This window comes from Synchiropus splendidus, chromosome 1 (assembly GCF_027744825.2).
Source record: "Synchiropus splendidus isolate RoL2022-P1 chromosome 1, RoL_Sspl_1.0, whole genome shotgun sequence".
Lineage (NCBI taxonomy): Eukaryota > Metazoa > Chordata > Actinopteri > Syngnathiformes > Callionymidae > Synchiropus > Synchiropus splendidus.
The window spans coordinates 28104897-28120841 of record NC_071334.1 but is presented as its reverse complement, the minus strand read 5'-3'; the positions used below and the strand labels follow the sequence as shown (position 1 = coordinate 28120841).

At 41.1% G+C, this 15945-nt stretch overlaps 1 protein-coding gene across 1 annotated transcript in view; it reads right to left on the bottom strand.

Moving 5' to 3' along the window:
- The window catches only part of LOC128752593 (carbohydrate sulfotransferase 15-like), a 33178-nt gene extending 17897 nt beyond the window's left edge, over positions 1-15281 (bottom strand). Inside the window, exon 1 of the mRNA XM_053853964.1 lies at positions 15130-15281. The gene's annotated coding sequence lies outside the window, so the exon portion shown is untranslated. The remainder of the gene's footprint in view (positions 1-15129) is intronic.
- Between the last annotated feature and the right edge of the window lie 664 nt (positions 15282-15945).

Below are 15945 nucleotides of genomic sequence, written 5' to 3'. Positions count from 1 at the left end.
TACTAAACAAGTACAACAAAACAGTAGACATGTCACAATAATAAGTCAATTATCGTACAGTTAATAAAAATGAAAATAATTAGAAATTAAAAAAATAAATAAACATTTAAAAACCTGCTAGCCCGTCTGCGGCCACTGACAGGAGGGTTCACTCTGTCCACAATATCAGACACCGCTCCAGTTGCATTTGTGCCACAGCGGAATGAAGAGCATTAACCCTCTGGTCAGTCCCTCATCTCATCCAGAAGTCGGTTGTCTAGCTCAGTTTAGCAAGTTATCGAGACCCGCAAGGAGCAACAAAAGATACTGTATCTTTGTGGAAATAAAGGGAGATAAAACGTGATTGCAAAACCAAATGCCACAGTCCCAGTGTGGGATTATTTTGGCTTTGAAGATGATGTGCGAGGTAAGCACAACAAAAAAAAGAAGAAAAAAAAACAGTAAATCGGCTAAAATAGGTATTTGCCAGTTGGGACTTAAAAACAATTGGCAATCGGTATCGGCCAAGAAAATAACAATCCGTGGACCCCTTATTCTTTTTACTTTAGGTTTATTGCATTGAACAAATTTAATTGTTCCATCACATGTTTTTCAGGGAGACTTAGTACGTATTAGGACCAAACAGCAATTCAGCAGTTTCTCATTAAACCCCCAGTAAAAGCCAAAACTTCCCTCTGGACTTCAAACTCACACGACAATAATCACTTTAACACACCCGTACTAAGAGACTGGCTGTGGATATTGGCTCCACCACAAACAGGACAATACTGTCAGGACCAGAGCGTGACTGAAGAGGAGAAAGATGAACAAAGGTTGGCGTCATCGCACAGGGAAGAGAAAAATGTTTTTCCACACGGTCACTCACAATAATTAAAGTTCAGCAGGAGGCCACTGCTGCTGGAGCCATGACTCTCCACCATGTGACAGGAACACCACACTGTGATTGGTTGAAAAGGGGAGGAGAAAATGATCACACTGGACTCAAGGTCAGAGTGTTTTTGCCAAGAAAACAGAACTTTGTACTGCCCAAACTTGACACATTTTTTTTTTTTGTTACAATCAGGTATTCCCTGCAGAAGTCAACAACTGCTATACACATTTCCAGTGATGAAGAAAAACTTGCCTTAAGTCAGATTGTAAAAGCCTAACCCTACTAGAGCAAAGTACCGGATTTCAGGTGAAGTTTGACAAACAATTTTGTTTGTGAAACTGACTTTTTTTGGCATTTCGCAAAAAAAAAAAAAAAAAAAAATATATATATATATATATATATAATACTAATAATAATAGCTATTGCCACAGCATTTTCCCCACCTCAGCCTATCTTGTGCATCTTCTCTCGTCACCCCTGCGCTCTCCATATCCTCCTATATCACATCCACAAACCTCATTGTAGTCTACTCCTCCTTGTTTTGCATGCTACTACCATTTCTTCATCCAACATGTTCCCTGTCCCTCTTCTCCACGTGTCCAAACCACGTGGCCTCCATAAGCTTGTCGCAATAATAATAATAAAAACAAAACACAAATTTCAATTCCAAATATGATCATAAACGTAACCAATGCAGCATAAAATAAATTCTTCAAGCACGAAAGAGAAACATAGAACGTTAGTTGATAGAAAAAAACAAATCACAGAAAAGACTATATGTATCTCCTCTTGGTGGAGGCTTCATATAAATTTTCGATCACATGTTTCAAAACATCTTATAGTGAGTCCAAGTTCACATGATTCTGCAAGATAAGGGTTTGATAAGAATCTAGAGGGGAAAAAAATATTAATCTATTTTTCTAATCAAAGGTAACAGATGGCTTGCAGGTAGTGGCATGTTTATGCCAAGTATAGTCATATATACTATGTAATGAAGAGCCAAAAGAATATGAGAAGGCAATCTGCATTCAAGATGCTCAAGACTCCAAAATGAAGCCTCCTCATTTTGCATAGTTGTATACTGTAATCTGATGTGAAAATTCTGGCCTTGGTCGGTCGGGTGCCTGTTTTCTCATCCTGGACTCTCCAGTACAAACCTTCACCGCACGAGGGCTCCAATATCAGTCGATGACAATATTAAGGTGGATATATTGTATTTATCATACAGTTATCAGCAGAATCTTTGAGTAGCCTATTATTGTTTTGTTCTTAAAAGCCATGACTACAATGTCACAACAGCGACTTTACATGCCATATCAGGTCAATGCCACATATGATACATGAACTGTGACATATGACTATATGGACACAAACAGGCGATGGACTGCGAGTCATTTTTACAGGTCCTGACATCATTGGCGAACGCAAAGCAAACTAAATGTGTTTTGTCAATTAAAAATTAAACACTGTGAGCCTCAGCAGAGGCATATCTGTTGCAGAAATCAATTTTTAAAGAACCTCAGAAATGAGAGGAAATGAAGCAAGAACAACGCAGACTTGTGGAGCGTGAAATGAATCTGTACAATAGCCGCGAGTACAGGAGACGCATGTGGAAATGGAATTACAGCGGACCACAGCTCCTCAGAAAGTCACTGGATAATGAAGCAAATGCCTCAGTGACCTGTCTAATCAGTCACTTCCTTCCCTGGACTGTCGGGGCCAAACGCCCGCGACAGTCGCGTAAATCACCCCCATTTGACACCAGTGGTAGCAGAAGTCAGAGGTATGACACTCATCATGTCAGCCACGGACAAGTCATCCATTACAACCCTCAGATCATGCGCAGTTGTTGGAAGTTCAGAGAGTAATCTCCAGGAACTCATCCAGAGACCTCCAACGAGAGGTGCTTGGCTCTGATTTCCTCCCAAGCGTGGCTTCTTCAGCGACCTGCCAGGTCTAATTACCCCCACACACTTTCCCAGCATGCTGAGACACTGGATTCATAACTGTTGCAGGCGCCTTCCCAGTTCAGCACTATTCCTTTGTCTTATCTTTTATTCATTATTTTAATTTCACTCCCTGAGCTGGGACTTCGTCAGAGGCGGGTAACAGCTTCTATCAGTGTGGTTAGAAACAGCAAGCAGACCCACAACATTACACTTGAATTATTGATATCATTCAATGGATTTGTTATGGAAACTTCTGGATGTATGGTCTCCAAATCGAGGATCCATGCAGCTTTAAGTAAGAACTTGTGTGTGACTAATGTGACAGGCCAGGGTTTGCATCAACAAAAGAATAAATGAGGGCAATACCATTTGAAGAGTTGTGTCTACACTGCAATAAACAATCCCCATGGATAAAAAGAAGCACAGTGTTTATGTAAAGGAGCGTTGAGTTTGGGCAGCAGTTTCTAATGAATAATTTATCATTTGGGTTGTGATATGACTGTGACTTATTATTCAACTTTGAAAAATACAAATTTAAATCATTCACTTGTTTTGAAGCCAAATATATTTTCAGCAAGTGTCTTCTACTGAGGGGATGTTCACATTATGAGTCAAAAATAACTGAGTCAAAATAAAAAGAATACCATATGAGAAAGTATATATTGAAATAAGTATAGATTTATGGAAGCATTAACAATATCATTGAGCATTCCAACCGATAATACTGAGTTGCATGACATTTCTATCAAACTTGCGCTACTCATCATATCACTCTGTCAACAATATGCAGGCTTGCTAACAACATATGGGCCAGAGACAGAATCCTGCTTGACTTGTACCATGATACAATTCATGACATTCGATCCTTAAATCGCATGGATAGAGAAAATGAAAACCTGCTGCGAGATAGTTTGCTCTCATCACGTTCACTAAGAAACTGGATGCCCATTTCTGTGATGATCCCATAAATGCAATGGAGGGATTGAAATAACTGATCATATCAATAATCATCAAAAAGCGTCAGGGACATGAAATTAGACCTGAATGAAAATACAGAGAAGGTGAGAAGTTAATTTTTTTGATAATTTTCTACTTGTGCTATGAAAAGTTTTTAATCATTTCAGATATTTTTAGTTATTAGTTCTTTTTTAGCTATTACTCATGTGAATGTCATAAGCCTCCAGCAGTTGACTACATTATGGGAACACATTTATTTTCATTTTGCCATACCGTACACACAAATTAGACCTAATATCAGTCAAAACACAAAACATCTGAGGGATGTTTTTTGTTTCTCTCCTGTCTCCGTTGTTGTTGACGTTGCATCGCGTTGTTTACGTTTCGTACAAGAAGTCTGGATGAAGAACTTTAATGGGATCGCTAGTTTGGATATACTCACAAGTCAGACTATTCATGACTGGAGAAAGGGGTGATGTAAGTGTAACAGTATCTCCATGTAGTTTCACTAACCCCCACTCTGCTTGGAGCCAGGCTCAATTCCAAAATGACTATGAACTTACAGCCAGTGTTAAATATACGTTGCTTTGTCTGTTGTTAGGTTCACTTCTTACAATCCCCCATTTGACAAGCAAGTTCACTCCTCAACTTGGGGATAGAAACTACATAGCTGCTACAGCCGAGAATTAATTACTTGTTTTGAAAGGTTGTACTTATGTTTCACCTCCCGCATACATGGATTGCTCGCTCATTAATTTAAGTGTGTGAGGTTTAGCATAAATCACAGTAATGCGTCCTCTTAAACAAAAACTATTATTCCTTTGTTTTGATTAATGGAAGGAAGGAAGCCTCTAACAACAGCATATATATCATGCACAGAGTAAACGACTCAGCTTTGTTCATACTGTGAGCAAAAAATGTGTCAAATACGAGCTCCCCATGAGCTCTTGGGTAAATCCCATGAGAAGAGAGAACAGAAAGCCCAACTGATGTAAAAGAAAATCTCACAAGAGCCTAGTTGGCAGTGAACGGCTGCCCTCATATTGACACAAAACTCAGTTGTCATAGGGATTTAGCCTAACTCCCAGCACACAGTTCGCGCAACAGATAATGGAGTCAATATGTTGACCCTTCTTCGAAAGTTTGTCGAAATGGCTCATGGCCAATTTTGCTTTTATATGTCCAGAAAGCAGCAAGTTCTTTCTATTCAATTATTAACAGACTTCGGCCACAACAAAAACCTTTCAATGGTTACGATGAGATCTAGGGCAGCAGTGGGAAATATCAAGTCTGTGGACAATGGCGGGAGTTTGGCGGTGTGTCACCAGCATTCTTTTCTGGTGAGCGAGAGATGTTGGAATGGAATGCCACGCAAGATTTCCAGCCCACCGAGTCATTTTATGCAGCATATAGGTGAACAAGGAGTAAAGGCATTGTTGAGGGTCTGACAGTGACCTTCTGTCCATATGCATAACACATGCTGTTTTTCTCCTGTTTTAGTACCTAAATCAACCTGTAGCCAGCCACTATTTGGATCACAGAAACGCAACTGAATGGCTCTCTCACTAATGAAGAACCTCAAAAGTTGAGGCAGTTCTGGGAATGTTGTGAAGTTTGGACTCCACAACCCTACTGTGTCTCACCTTCTTAGTGAACTAGCTCTTTTTGGTTCAAGATGTGTCGATTATAGCATCACAAAGGAGACTTGAAATGTTTTTGAATGGAGGATTGTTTTCGTTTACTTTTTCATGCTTGAATAAATCTGTTTTCACGTTGTGCATTGTCCCATTTCCACTTTTCATTAAATTCGAATCAGTTATTGAATTCATCTGAGCGTCGCAAGCCCAGATTAATTTACAATCTGCCGTCTCTACAACTGCCTGCCACCTTGACTGCATCACCGAAAGGGAATCTTCATATTTTTAATGGCTCCGCGACCACCATGACCCAAAACTGTACACATCACAATGGACAAACTAAATACCAAAGTAAGATGTAACATTTGCCAAACATACCATTGTAGCACATCTTCTATCCATGAACATTTGAAGCGGAAGCATACTGGGGAAGTCGGGGAAACGCTTTCCAATGAACCTCAGTAAACGCAACAAATTTTTCTTTTGGCCGCAACAAAATCTATTTCATTCACTGAAATGTGACGGAACACTATTTGTGACAGTAGAAATGGGTCATTCCTTTTTCCTCATTGTTTCTGAGCAATACAAAGGCAAACACAAGCCTTGCAAGTGTACCACATTGTTTTATACGTATTTGAAGTTGTAGCAAACCAGTTATGTTCTTGCAAGTTACTGTCCAGCGCACTTGATTATCTCACTGTCACTGCTTTGTTTATTTTTTAAGAGCAGGTAAAGAAACAAAGCTGTCCCCCACTCCTGGTCACTTGGTCAGATTTCTAATTCAGAGCCTGGTTCATGTCCTCAACAGCTTTGCAAGTATGTGTCTGGTATTTGAGTCTGACCTGGAGCCTGCTAAACGGATATTGACCTTTGATCTCAGACTGGCACACGACCCTGGCATGGGTTTTTGTTTTTCTCTTTTTCGTGTTAACCAGGTGTCTCTTGTAAAAAAAAAAAAAAAAAAAGAGTGAGAGCGGCAGAAACTAGTTTCTTGCACCTTCAGTTCAGTCAGAGCAGAGCAGAAATTGATCTCTTCTAAATGTCAGTTATAAGACAGGAGAGCAGCCAACTGTGTGAAATTTAGAGAAACAATCTCAAAACACAGTCAAGTGAGAAATAAGAGACAAAAGATTTCATTCAGCTAGTCATTCGCAAGGCTGAGGTGATTGGAAACCGTGCGACAATATATTGCTGAGGTCTCTGCAGATCTGTCACACTGACATCTGGGAGACAGATACTAAGGGCGGACAGAGCCACTAATAACGGTGGTCATTCTGCTAACCTACGGGATTCCTTTCAAACCCATGAACACATGCAGAACCCAGAACATGAATAAATATAGATCGCTGAACAATAACAAAACAGACAAAACGTCTCAAGATAACAAGGCTGCTAAAATTACATGGTGGCTACAAGTTGATATTGCCATATCCTGCCTTCTGCCTTCATATTTTATCTACATAATGCAAGACTAAGTTTGGTACAGCGTGTTTTGTTTATCCATCACAGTCACAGATTGACCTAAGCCATTGTTCTTTTGCATCCATTTCCACCGGAGAAGTTCTGAAAACAATGTTTTGGGCAGCTAATACTAGCATCCCTCATGCCATTTATACATAATAAAATAAAAATCACACAACTTGTTGTGATGTTGCAGCCCCGCCTGCAGAGTAGACCGGCAGACATTAGAGCCAGCCAGCCACGATGGCGGTCGTTTCTGAATACTTGTTCGTGCAGACTGAGATGCAGCATGCGGTATCAGCCTGTTGGGACTTGGCAAAAATGGGCAATCATTTCGGCCAAAAAAATGCAGATCAGTGGGCCTCTACTAGACATATGTCCCCCCTCTACATATTAACGGTTTATGAGGCATGCTATATCAAATTCCACAATATTCAGTGTTAAACAATAGATTCCATTTTCATCAGCAAGAATAACTGGCCGTTTTAGTTGGGTTGTAATTTTGGTGCCTCAGCAGACATATAAAAGATGAAATAAAACCATCCCTGCACCTTTGAATGAGATATGGATTTCTGGAAGCACCCTGCCTGGCAGTTTGCAGGTGGGCTGTCCAGATTTTGTATTATTTTCCAACTTTCTACATCAGGAACCGTTGGATTCTCACTTCATTCTCAGATGATACGAGCAACACTTTTTATTTTGTGTTCAATCACTCAATTTAATAGTGTTTCACATTCCAACGGAACAGGTTATTGGAAACTTTCAGAGAAAAGACACATTTCTGCTGCAAATCATTTAGATTATTTACGTATTTGTAGGGAGATAAATGTTTTCGGTACATTTAATTTTCCTACAATTTTAATACCACCTTTAACAAACCTTTCAGGTTCTTAATGCTGTTGTATATTTGCTTCTATATACTATCTATTTTCTCGTACTATTGCTATGATGTGCTTGGTATAATTGATGGGTTGTTGGAAATGTCAGAGCTAAAAAAAAGAAAGCAAACACATCCACATATGAGCCACTTGTTTCAACTGTTTATCAGCTAAAACCAGGCTCTGTCTAGGCTCAGATATATAATCTTGAAATTATGCTTCAGGTTCATAGGATTAAAATCTGGATGATGCATTTTGGTTAAAAAATATATTCTTTCCAGCATGTAACACTGACACTCACTGATCTGATTCATTTGGTATGTTCAAAAGATAGTTGAACCTCAGCCTCGCACTGCCCCCGGCACTCTGAGTTATTTATTTTAATAATTTTAAACCGCTTATATTCTACAAGGATTTTATGTTTTGCCAGGTTCATCTGCCCGTAGGGCTGTGTGGTTGAAAAAAACAGACCCATATACAAACGGAGAATTGCAGCGAAGGAACATTTGCCAGAACCAGCAGTTAAATCCTCCTCATTTTTCTTGTGTTCCCCTACCCTCCCTATGTAGGAGGTAGGATGAGCATGGAGCCTCATGTGTTGCAATGCATATTATTGGTTTCACACAGTTATATAAAAGAACACAAAACAGTTTCTCCAACACCCATAAATCAAGCCACTTGTTCTGGCTTCATTTGTTCATCGCAGCAGGGTGCAGATGGCGAGGAAATAAAAGCACATTTAGTTTTAGCATGCATCATTAATACAGGCAATGACCCCAAACTTGGCAGTGGCACAGCGCAATTCCAGACCCACCTTCTAACCAATGAATGTTCCGCATACACCCTGTCTCATTTTCTAGTGATAGAATGCGTTGCACAAACTTGCAAAGTACACTTGGCAAATAATATGGTTATTGTTGTTGGGCGATTTTTGTGGCCTGGTTCATGAGCACCACGAAACAAAGTATGGAATTTGATTCTGAGCTTATAGGAAATATATGCAAAGGAGAATTCTACTGTTTACTTAATGTCATTGAGACACTGTCATATGGATTATTTTAAGTATACAACAATGAAATCCATGTAAAATGAACATGCTGTCACAGTAGGGAGGGAGGATGACTTGTCATACACCGCCAAAAACGATCCCCGCCATGAGAATTTTGCATCTCATGATAAATTCGATAAACAGGCGGCACACTCGCTGCATTTGACTTGCATACATGAATACGACAAGACCATGACAGCACGCCGTGCTCTCCAGCTCCGCCGCGACAGCCGACACCGGCGTGTGACAGTTGTGGAGAGATTGGTGGACTTCGGTTCACGGTCACAGTTTTAAACTTCTTTTTAAAACAGGAAACTTTTGAGAATGATGTCGGTTGACTCTAAGTCTCTGGATCGCTTGTTTTATTTGATCGAGTGGTCCTAATAGGGTTTCCAACATGGTCGTCTGCCTTGGTTCATACTGTATCAACCCATGCGGGATCTACGAGAGATGTAAAATATAATGTATAAAATAGAACGTTTTGTCCATATTGCCCATCCTTACATCGTAGAATTTTTTTCTGGGATGAGCAGCAGCCTCCTATAACCTCCTATAGTGACAAATGAATGCTTTGAAAAAATGTCTAAAGTATGTTACCATGAACCTGAAGACCTCACATGTAAACACTACAAATAGAAACCATGTTAGAAAATGTGGTTTTACTTCTAAATTCTGCATTTTTTTTTCATTTAAATTTCATGTCACACCTGTACAAGAATTTGTTGCTCAGAAGCTAAATGTAGTCCAAATATTGTCTTTCTGTAACAATGAAGTGCAAGCATAATTCATACATTACATTAGGCGCTATTCAAGAATATGTGACTATGAGTTATGATAAGGGGGTTAAATGCTTGATTGGGCAACAACAGGCCTCCGCTTCAGGCACTCAAACAGAACTGTGCCACAAAAAGTTAATGGAGTTAGTCAGTGGAAAAGCTTAGGAAGGACACAGGTTTTGGGGTGAGACACTGAGGTTGATGATTGTCAGTATCTCCATCTGGTCCAAACTGCTCTCCACTGAAATTTGTTCCAGAGTGTAATGGAGCAAAAGACATTTGGCTTCAAGTCAAGCAGAGCGAGACATTGTTTTTTATTGCCTCTAATTTCCACTTCATTTCGATGAATCATTACACATTCATGACACACAGTCGCCTTTCAAACAACAGCGTGAAAGTAATGATGGCGTTTGTCTTCGGAATCTGTGCGAATAAACAAGCGAACCGCCATGTAAAATCTATCTGACGCTAAAGGCAGAGTAGCAGAACAATCCGCATGAAAGTATTCGTTTAGACCTCAAGTGTCTCCGCTAATCAAAGCTGCTCCAGTGCACAAAAGTCCCAGCGAATCTCCAGCCAGCACACACACTCGGCACACAGCTTTCTCCTGTTTGTGCTCCGACCCCGTCTTTGTTAATAGATGGGGATCCGTTTGTCACTGTCACGACCTAATTGCCTTAAATCCATGATTCTGAAAAGGGTAATGCACATTTGCTGCCAAGTTCCAACTTGGTCTTCACGATTAAGTGCACATTTCCATTGAATTCTGGGAGATCGCGTTTCAAATTTAGATCAAACTCACTTCCCATGGGAAATGTGGAACAAGGTATTCAATAGCAAATCCGTTCACAGAGATTAATAGTCATCTGCTGCTCATCTAAGGAACACACTTTATTAACATCCTTGTTTCATCCAGATCAGTCCCTGCATTTCCATGCTGATAGAAACACATCTTGTATGCAATTTGCGTACAAATTACTTCCAATAAAGTGAAGGAGGAGGTGAGAGCAACGGTGGTGAAGCGGGGGATGACTCTGCTTCAGCTGTATTTGCCAGGCAACTTCATAACAATTGGGGAAAGTTTGACGACAACAGCCAATCCAAAAAAGGCATTGTGAAGAACTTGATACAAGGTTGGGGTGTAGGAAAATAGTGATATGTTCATATATTACGATACTTGATTGCACAATATTGTATCAATATTTTTTGCTGAAATATCACAATACTTGTGTGATATTGTTAAGTAAGCATCGATATTTAATACATACATATTTGGATATGTTGCTGCATTTCTGACGTGTTTAATACGAATAACATATTCCTTCTGAACACAAAATATTTTTTAAGGGTCCTCTTGGACTGCGACATTTAACTGAAAGTGTAGCTGCACTGAGTTCTGCATTTGATCTTTTCCCCCTTAAAATGATGGCTATATTGTTGATGTATCATATCACCACTCCTGTATCGGGATATGTATTGTATTGCAAGATACATGCCAATACACAGCACTGATACGGGGTATTTGATAAACAACATTCGTGTGTTTTAAGAATTGGGTCCATGTTCAGGATGACATTTCAGTTATGAATATTAATGGTATACACAAACAGTTCCGGCACATGATGGAAGGTTACATCAGTAGTACGGTGCAGTACTGAAGCACGGGTGCTACCATACTACCGTGAATACAAGGTTTCCCCCAGGGACAAAAGACTATATATACTATATATAACTACATCAATGTTGATCGTATTGGATATAGTATCTTCATCTTCAGCGCATCATCTGTTATCCAACACGAAGGTACAAACATCTCAGTGCACTCAGGCATGCTGTCTCATTCTCACTCACCAGCTCACACAACAATTTATCCTCAATATTAAACTGACAGAACCGAGTCTAGGACATCTTGAACATAACAAGATTCTACACCAGGCGCAATCCCCATCACGCTCACCACTCTAACAAATTTTCTGTGGGAACACCCGGTAATACCATGAAAAACAAACAACAACTGAGTGTAGCTGGATGGCTCACTTGACCGTGATGCCTCTTGTGGATTTTCTTCTGCATCAGAGACAAAACAATGGACTTATTTCAGAGGTGTAGAGAGCCTGCTGTTCCAGAAAGGGCTGAGTGTTGGGGAAAAGAAAAGGGTAAATGCAGTCCAAAAGGATGACTCCATACTCGCACTCATAAAATCAAGTGGTGGGACTTACAATGAAAGCCGACTTGTGAACAACAGTGACTTTATTGATAGCATACTGTATGTGTGAGACAACTGTGTCAACATTTAGATTAAGGGTGAGTGTGCCTTCAGAGTGGTGGAGGACTGAGTGGAATTGAAATTACATATTCTACAGCACAAACATTGTCTGCAATTGGACAGACAGTGATACATAATAAAATGATGAAGAAAGTTCATTTTAGAAAAAAAAAACGTGAATATAACCAAGGCAGAAGAGATTGACCCTACACTGAGAAAAAAGCCTGGCAAGAGCCGTAAGACGTGGCACAATTGAAAAGCAACAGGATGAGGGGGACAACTGCTACATCACGATGGACTAGACACACTAAAGCAGTAAAAAACATCCTAGATTTGCAGAGTCATTGTGCAGGACCTGCAGAGCAGATCTAACAACAGCTAGAAGTGACTCCATCAACCTTCCTGCAGCACCACCTTAAAGAGCAACTCCAGCAATTGAAGTGTGGAGTGGGTTGGGAATGTATGCAAACTGAAGTATGTTCTTATTTATCGGAAGTTATACTGTCATCGCAATCTTTAAGCATGCCATCACGTATTCTGAAGGCCTGCTCTTAAACTATTAAATAATGAACTTAGAATTGTATTCATTATGCACTTCTCATTGTTTGTATCTTGTCTATTTTATGAATGAAACCTTAGGTGATGGAAAGATATGACAACATGCGGCAGCTGCTCAATTGTGAATCGTTCTTTAGTAACTCCTCTTTTGCTTCGAAGGTTCTTTAAAAGGAATTCTTCAATGACCAAAAAATTTAGACCCATCTAAATCAAGAGCCGTCAGGCTAGCTGTGTTACGACTTCACTAACATCCATCAAAGGCTCCTGGTCGCTCCGCATTAGCGGCGCGAAAGATGAGATTGTGCTCAAAGGGAAAGAAACAAAGTGTTTCCCACAGACATGGTCGCACACCCAGCTGTGGGATTTAAATCCTGCTAATCATTCAGCCCACTTGCTGCATAATCATAGATTGCAGCGAGAATGAGGAGTCCCAGCCACATTTACGATGCCTACAACCCACACCCCACGCCTACAAGTCGCTGCACACTTCAAACACACACACACACGATAGAAGCCTTGACTAGTAATGGGAATGAGGTTGTCAGTGCTGCCCTTGCTAGTGATTACTATTATTGTGTTTGGTGATTATTTTGATAAACCCAACGTATGACTTTTGGGCCTTAAATTGAGCCAGTATTTTACAGAAAATCTACTTGGTGTAGAGTAGAAAATGCAGGCAGCTTTGCAGTCTAATCCACTAATATTATAACAAACAAAGCAAGTCTTCTCATCAAGTGAATGCTTCACACCTTTAATACAACAAAACACGCATCTGCCCACAGCTTAAAGGGTCAACAAGCACTGGAGTCAGTCTCTGGTAAAGTCCACTGTGTGGAATGTTCATTTTACATAACAGAGCCACTTCAATGTCCTGTGTAGTTATCATCCAAATGGGTTGCAACTTAAATAAGGTTTGAAATTGTTCACCTGAATTTCACCTCTCAACCATCTGGATGACCATCCCTTCATTTTGTAATGTTTATGCATCAAATGCAGTCAACCATAAAACCAATCAAGATCGCTTAACCACCTGACCTTTCTCAGGCATTTTCAATGAACAGATGTCTTGGCTCTACTTTGAGGCCATGTCCACATGACATGACGCCTTATTTCCAACTATTTTCAAAACAGCGCCTGGGAAGAATGGAGCCGTTTCAGGTGTCCGGCCAACTCAACTGAAAACTGCACAAAACACCTGTATGTGGTGTTGTAACACTTTCGACAAACAAAGAAAACAGAATTGTGCATGAGCATAAAAAGCTTGAGCACTGTACAACCAGATCATGCTTATTTTAATTTAAAAAAATAGAGTTTCCAAGCTCAGCACCATGTGGCGGGGGCTGTTGTTGCTTGGTGACTTACTGAGCACACAAGAGATAAAGGCCAATGATGATGTCATTCTAAAATACTAAAATAATCAAAGGTGAGAAAAAAGCCTTTTCATATCCAGTCTGGCAAAGGGTCTGAAAACAGTGCCATCCCAGTGACAGTAAACGCTGGATTTCTGCAAGTGAAAGTGCTATCTGACAAAAAGAATCGGCAGCAGACAAAATTCTTCAATCAATCCCTGCCTGCCTATAAAAGAAGACTGTGCTCAACGGCAGTGATATCTTGCCCTCCTGATCATGAACAGTACCCTATGAAACGATGGGATTAAAACTGATCTATGTGGACATGACTCTTCTTGACTACTCCAAACAGGTGGGCTCATCACTCAGAATGATCGCCTCCTCTTAGAACAGACTCAGAAGTCCTTATCCTTATCACATTTGGCTGCAAACCGAATGAGTAAGAGCTGAAGGCCAAAGCCCACTTAAGCCATGATAACAACATTATCTGGGAATCGATAATGAAATCCACAGCGACGGCGCACCCACCCAGGGGACAACCATGGTGAAGGGGGGACGTCCACTACCTCCTAACATGAATCTCCACAGACAAAACACTGCGCAGTGCAAATGTCATTCTGGTACATTTTAGAAAAGATCCTATAAACTCCCCTGCACTTTTTCTCCACCCTGTGCACCAGGCATAAATATAAAAATTACAGACACAGTGTAGTCATCTAAAATCAATGAGGAGAGGCGGAAGAAATGTGAGGTACCCCGGGGGCTTGTCTCAACAATTAACCCATCAGCCTTCACGGCAGACCACAACATTAGAGCAGGGGCCCGTTTGAAGAGCACGCAGTGAGGAGATGGATGTTTAAATGATGTTAAAGTGAGTGCACAAGATGGAGGTCAGAGAGACAAGTACAGCGGGGTATGTCATCCCGGCTTGTTCGGGGTCTCAGGTTGGACAAAGACGGGAGAGGACCACTCCACACCAGCAGCCTTCTCTGCCCCCATTGGTCAGCAGGACAGCCTTTTGTTTTGGCTCTCACGGCTGAAGAGCCAGTGCTTCATTCATGGGAACCAACTATGTCACCAGATTTCTCCCCACTTTTTCCAGCAATGACAGACGTCACGTATCTGCTGCCCGTCTCGTGCGAAGTGAAGTTCGATCAAAAGAGTGAGCCATTCATTCTCCATCCAGCCCGTTATAGCGTCTGCGCTGTCAAGACAAGCGCGCACAGAAAACCGCCGGCAAACTTTTCCATTCAGACGCAAACACACTTCATTCACACAGACACGCTCGCTGAAACCTGCAGTAGAGCAGCCACTTGCATCCCGTTTATTCATTTCAACTCCGGCAGACGCGTTCACGGACGTGGAAGAGAAGAACCTACCGTGAGTTTCGCGTCGCTGCCCAGACTCAAACTTCCAGTCTTGCCTGTTCGCTGGCAGCATCTGTTAAATCCGCGTGAATGGTGCGTCAGGCTCCGACTGCATGTGGACAAGTCTGCTTCTCGGAGCGAAGTGAACGCCGGTAGTCAGGCAGCCTCGTGAGCCTGTGAGGCTGGGGAGGGGTGTTAAGTGGGGGAGGGAGCAAGGGCTCCGAGAGCCTGGCAATCACTCCTGTATTTCAACCGTAATAACGCTATGAACCTGAAAGTGTATCACTGAAGCGCCCGGCTATAACGCACTGAAAGATCCTGACTGCATGCGCTTGTAAAATACCACACCAACATGACCCTCCATTGAGAGTTTTATAGCTCAGCAACTGAGAAACAGTGGGAATTATAGAAAGCTGATGTTTGTGGAGACATTTTCGAACTAGCAAGTCTTGGTCCCATCAGAGGAAAACAAAGGAAACACTGGGCGAGCATAAACCCCAGAAAAGTTTAGTTGTCATGTAGGTGATTAACTCAATCGTAGAAGGAGGAAAAATATTAGACGGTCTTTATTAGTGCCACAGCGGGGAAATTCCACAAGTCACATCAGCCAATGACAACAAAGGCACTGTCACGTATAAGACATTAAAGATAAACAATAAGCATGAATGACGTCCACAAAGCATCAGCAACATTGTTATCATTACAGTCGTGGGCTTAACATGATATGTATGTCCAGCACCTGCTTTGTTGCCACCGTCCTGTTGTCGGGTGCTGTTTTACTGTATAAGACAAGTGGTGTTGCATCGATGTTAGACAAAGAAATACTGT